A 6,415-nucleotide genomic window follows, 5' to 3' on the forward strand; every position below is an offset into this window, starting at 1 on the left:
GGACTACTCAGTTGGCACTAAAGAGGCTTTGGAAATGTTCAGCCCATCGGTCCAGAATGGAAGCTTTATCTGTGATTAGTGTTTGACCATCTGAACTGTATAGGGAGCTTTGGATCTGATATGTCGGTCCAAACACTGCTTTAAGAACTTCGTAAAATCCTCTGGAATCACCCAGATCTGCACAACGTTGTGTCTTTTCTGCTAAATTGATCAGCCACTTGTTCTGAATGTCTTGGAGTTTTTGTTGGAGTTGACTACATGCGAGGCAAAAGGCTGCTTTTTTTACATGGCAAGATGGCTGGGCGAGGTGTGCCTGGTGAGCAGTTCTCTTCTTTGCCAACAGCTCCTGGGTCTCTTGGTTGTTTTCATCAAACCAGTCTTGGTTTTTCTTGAGGGAGAACCCTAGGCATTCTTCCACAGACTGCAGGATGCTGTTTTTGATATGTTGCCAAAGCGCTGTAGGAGAAGAGTCTACAGGATGGTCTTCAAGTTTTGTTTGCAAATTTGCCTGGAAGTTCTCTCTCATGGCAGCTTGTTGAAGATTGTTGACTTGGAGTCTCCTCTTTAGGATGCCACCCCTCTTAGGTTTGAACTGAAAATGAAGATTTAGGTGGGTTACATACCACTGGATTGCGGCGGTCACCCGCCGCCGCCGCCGCCGCTTGCAGCGTCCGGGAGCCGCAGTGGCCAAACCGCGCGGGTCCCAGGCGCTCCTTCCTGAGCCCTGGAAAAGACGTCACGAGGCACTAGTCGCACACTCGCGGCATCACTTCTGGGGCGCGACGTGTGGACGCACAGTGTCTGCTACATCAATATGGCCGCCGCCATTTGTCATGGACTCTGTCCATGATAGGGTATGGGGTGTCCTAAGGACGTCCCTTATGGCGGTATGTAACGTGTCTTAGTTTGCATCTTACGAGGTGATGATCTGTTTGACATTCTGCACTGGACATCACTCAGGTATGACGGACATTGCGAATATTTCTCTGGCGCACTAGGATATAGTCAATGAGGTGCCAGTGTTTGGATCGGGGATGCATCCAGGTTGTCTTCAAGCTATCTTTCTGCTGAAAGATGGTGTTTGTAATAGTCAGCTGTTGCTCTGCACAAAACTCTAGCAGGAGGCATCTGTTATCATTACAGTTTCCAACACCATGCTTGCCTAAAACACCTTTCCAGGCTTCGAAGTTCTTTCCTACTCTGGCATTGAAGTCACCAAGGATAATGATTTTGTCTTCTGCAGGGACTTTTTGTATAAGATGGTGTTGGTCTGAGTAGAATTTGTCTTTCTCCGCAGGGTCAGCTTGCATAGTTGGGGCATATATACTGAAGAGAACAAGATGTGGGAGGCGTAAGGAGATAATGCGATCAGAGTGTCCTGTTGGCAAGGTTTCGAGTTTGGAGGCAATGGAGTTTTTGATCATGAAGCCTACACCTGAAAGATGTTTTTCAGTTTTGGGTTTGCCAGACCAATAGAGTGTGTAGCCAGCACCGTGTTCTTTAAGGCTGCCTTCCTCGTGGAGACGAACTTCACTAAGAGCAGCGATGTCGATGTTAAGTTGTGACAGTTCATGGGCTATTAGGGCAGAACAGCGCTAAGGACGTCCACTATCTGCAGAATCTTGCATGGTTCTGATGTTCCAGCATGCAAGCGTTAGTCTATTTGCACCTTTGGAGGCTGGTGTGTGCTGGTGTGTGCCTTTGTCTCTTTCAGAGATATGGATACAGATAATTTTATGAACTTCATATCTATTGCACAGCAATGATTCATCTACAAATCTGCCTTAGCTTTTGTAAACTAACAGGAACCATTAACTGACAAGGCTGCTGTACAATGGAAATCCTAACTCTGGCTGCATCTGCACTGCGGAAATAATCCACTTTAACCTCCTTGGGCTCCATGCTATGGAATTATGGAATCTGACAGGGAAGGCTAAACAGCTTGCAAAACCACAAATCCCAGAAATCCATAGCATGGAGCCATGCCAGTTAAAATGGTGAGAGCACTTCCCCAGGTCTTCTTCTGCAAACTGGCAAAGGCAGAAAAGAGAAACAGAGGACCAGAAGGTGAGCACCCTCTTAACACAACTGGATCACAATATCTACAATTAGCGCACCATCCCTATGGTGAGGAGATGCAGCAAATGGCAGGAGGAGTCCAATTAACAGCACATGGGCGCAACTCTGGCAGGTCAGGGATCCCCACCTGCCTTCCCTTGTCTTTCCCATGTGGCCTCTTCCTATGCCTTCCTCCTGCATGAGTTGACCTCTTACAGACACCCTCTGAGGCTCTGCCACACGTGGATCATTTCCGTGGCATGACGTGGCACCTGGCTTCCCTCTGCAAAGACAGACTACAGGTTGAGGCTCCCTTCTCCGGAATTCCAAAAAGCAAAATGCTCCAAAACCCAAGACTTTTTTTTTCATGGATGGCTGAGACCTTTGCTTTCTCACAGTTCAATGTACACACACAGACCCACAAAATTATTTTTAAAATATTGCATAAAATTACTGTCAGTCTATATGTATATGAAACTTTAGACTTGCATTCCCTCTCCAAGGTATCAGATTATGTACATACAGTGAGCCCTTGATATCTGCCAGGGTTTGGATCCAGGGTCTTCCATGGACCACCATCTTGAGGGGAGAGAAGCAGGCAAGAAGCAACAGGCCTCTGCCTGCCAAGAAGAAGAGCCCTCCTCCCGACCACCATCTTGAGGGGGGAGAAGCAGAGTCATGATGTGTTATGTTTTGTTAATCTGATATTGGAAACCGCTTTGATCGTCCACGGAAAAGTGGTATACAAATAAAGCTTATTATTATTATTATTATTATTATTAAAATCCATGGACGTTCAAGCCCCATTCAATGCAATGGATAGTAAAATGGTGTTCCTTATATAAAATGGCAAAATCAAGGTTTGCTTTTTGGAATACACACACACACACACACACGCATATATATAGAATCTGTTCAAACTCTGGATGCGTGAATCTATGGATAAAGAATTCATGGATAAAGAGGACTGACTGTTTCTGCAAATATAGGCTTATTATTATTATTATTATTATTATTATTATTATTATTATTATTATATCTGAAATCCTAAGCACTTCTATCCTAAGCATTTTGGATAAGGGAGACTTAACCTGTACTAGAGTGCAGGACGCCCATCAGGATTATCCCAGGCCCAGGTTTGATCGGTTGTGATGGCAGAGGCAATGGTAGTGCCCTGGCTGTGATACAAGAATAGCATTGCAAGGGACAGGCCCTGGTGAAGCCATTAAGCATGATACATTAAGTGAGTGACAGAACACAGAAGAGGCCACTATTCAGATAACAGGACTACCAAGTCTATTTCTGCAGTGTGGCAACAAGAATGAGAAGGGAAAGTGGAGAGGAGATGAGTCCTAATAGATGAGTCTATCAGATTAGTAAGATGTCAAATAGATCAGTCTAATACATGGGACTTTAGGCTGCATCAATAGAAGAGTGTCTAGATCAAGGGAAGTCATAGTGCCTCTCTATTCTGCTTTGGTCAGGCCCCACCTGGAATACTATGTCCAGTTCTGGGCACCACAATTCAAAAAGGATGTGGAGAAACTGGAGTGTGTCCAAAGGAGGGCAACTAAAACAACAAAGGGTCTGGAAACCATAAACCCTATGAGGAGAGACGTAGGGAGCTGGGGATGTTTAGCCTGGAGAAGAGAAGGTTAAGAGGTGATATGATAGCCCTGTTTAAATACTTGAAGGGATGTCATATTGAGGAGGGAGCAAGCTTGTTTTCTGCTGCTACAGAGAACAGAATACAGAGCAATGGATTCAAACTACAAGAACAGAGATTCCACCTCACCATTAGGAAGAATTAGGAAGAATTCCTGACAGGACGAGCTGTTTCACAGTGGAAGATGCTCCCTCGGAGTCTGGTGGAGTCTTCTTCTTTGGAGGTCTTTAAGAAGAGGCTGGATGGACATCTGTTAAGAGGGTGCTTGGATTGTGTCTTTCTGCATAGAAGAGGAGTGGATTGGATGCCCCTTGAGGTCTAATTACAAACCTAGGATTCTATGATTCTATGACGTGAGTAAAACATATGCACTGTTCAGGGCAGCATTCTTACCCTGGGTTCCTCGCCTTCCCTTTGAAGACTGGGGTAGAGGATCCAGGCCCTGAGACCTGGAAACTCCCAGGATTGGGTAGCTTGGAGTAACTGTTCTTTTGAGCAAGCATGAAAACACATGAAGTTCCCCTCCAGCTCTTGTTGGGCAATGTCAGCTCTAAGAACAGCAGCAACAGCTAGAGAGCCCTATGTTCCCCACTCTTGCTTTAATTGGTGTGTGACAGGTTCAACAGATATAAGTATGCACAGACCCACACCCATCTCAGTAACAACACAACAGTTGAATTAGCATTACTGGACAGCTGAAGACAGAGTGATTTCTAAGTCAGAAATTACAGTACCTGGAGTCATACAACAACAACTTGGGTAGTATGGTGGGCAAACCTTTACTCAATTCCAGCAGATGTATCCAAATATTGGCTTTCAAACTAATGTGTACAGCAGTGATCCCCAAACTGTGCTCTTGGTGATTTTGGACTTCATTTCCCAGAATCCCATACTATTCGCCAACATGGCTGAAGCTTCTGGGAACTGAAGTCCAAAATCTCTTAAAAGGCACAGTTTGGGGACCACTGGTGTAAGGGAACCTCTCATTTCTTTAACTGTGGACATTTAAAAATAACAACTTCCCATGAACCAGAAAATCACCCATCCCCAGAAATGGAGATCTGCATAGCTTTCTGCATAGATCTCTTTCTCACTCCTTATCCAGCTACTCCATTCCTTAAGGTGTGCGTATATGCGTTGGTACTCCCAAAGTGACCCCTGATACTACACATACCTGTATATCTGACTCACACAGAGCAGGTGTAGTTTTGGCTTCATTTGCATCAGGAAACACACACTGGTATTTTGTTCAGCTTTGACTGTGTATTTCTGCATGGCAGAGCTCGGCATGGATGGCCTTTGGGGTCTCTTCCAATGCTATGATCCTATCTTGCCATGTTCTTTGCCTTCTCCCTCTCTCTCTTGCCTTGTGCTGAGTAGTTCTGTAGGCCCCTGTGCTGTCCATGCTCACTGGTGATGGCTCTTGGACTCTTAGCAGCCTTGTTACCAGGGAGCCTTCCTACTACAAACAAGTATTGGGGATCAAACTTGGGACCTACTGCATGAAATTTGCTATGCTCTCTGCACCTTTCATCTCACTGTCTTACAATATGCCTTGATGAAGAAACTGGTCTTCTTCATGTGTTACATTTTTGTAAGAGTAGCATCTTGTCACATGGTTGTTCACATAAGTCTGCCAATAACAGCAAGGTAGTGGCTCATTAACCTGGTTGCACAGAACAGTGGTTGTGCGGCACAGTCTTGGACACAGTCAACACAATGTTGGGCAAGTTCTGCACTCTCCTCCAATACTGGAATGTCCTCCAGTCGGTCTGTGCAATAGAGATCGACCTTCATTTCCCCAACTGGGCTGGAAGACTTCTCTCTGCTGTTTAGTTATCCTGTGAATTTTACTGGTGAAAACACTGCCTTCCAGGCAGTCGGCGGCATTTCAGAGATAAACCCTCGGCCTATGGAAGACACAAAGCAGTGGCAGGCACAGCCTCTGGAGTGTATGACTTCAGAATATTGCTAGGCAATTGCATGATCCAGTGTTTTCTGCAAAAAAAACCCAAAAACCTCACAGGATAACGAGACATCAGAGAGAAATCTTCCAGTCCAGTTGGGAAAATGAAGGTGATCTCTACTGCACAGACCAACTGGAGGAGATTCCAGTATTGGAGGAGAGTGCAGACTGGGCTTTATCACATGCAATTTTTAAACCACGATTTAATTGGGAGGGAAGCGTCATCAACAATGATGATAATAAAATAAAATAAAATAAAATATTTTTTTTATTTCTATCCCGCTTTTGCCAGGCAATCAAACACCCCTTCCATAGATGCCCCATCCCCCAGCCGTCCCTTCTCATTCACATGGGAAACCCGTGAATGAGCGGCCAGTTGCGCAGTGTCTCAGGTGTGGAAATCCATTCCCGGGGCATTCACGCAATTGGGAGTCACCTGATGTCACTGTCCTCCCCCCTCACTATTTTTTACTCATTTTTTTGTGCAATTTCAGAGCCCTGAAGCTTCAAGATTGTTTTCAAATAAATTAGACCATTAAATTGGAGCTGTAGAGCTCTGAAATTGTGCAACATCTGTTAAAAAAACCCACAAAGGCATGCCAAGGAGGAAGATAAGGGCAGAGTTAAGGGGCAGGATGGGAAGGGAACACGATGGGGGCAGCAGCCCGTCATGCAACAGAAGTACAATGCAGTAAATGCAGCAATAAAAGCGGTATTTTGCCATT

Source organism: Sceloporus occidentalis, unplaced genomic scaffold (assembly GCF_023333645.1).
Source record: "Sceloporus occidentalis isolate IW3139 unplaced genomic scaffold, rSceOcc1.0.p SCAF_2, whole genome shotgun sequence".
NCBI classification, from domain to species: Eukaryota; Metazoa; Chordata; class Lepidosauria; order Squamata; family Phrynosomatidae; genus Sceloporus; species Sceloporus occidentalis.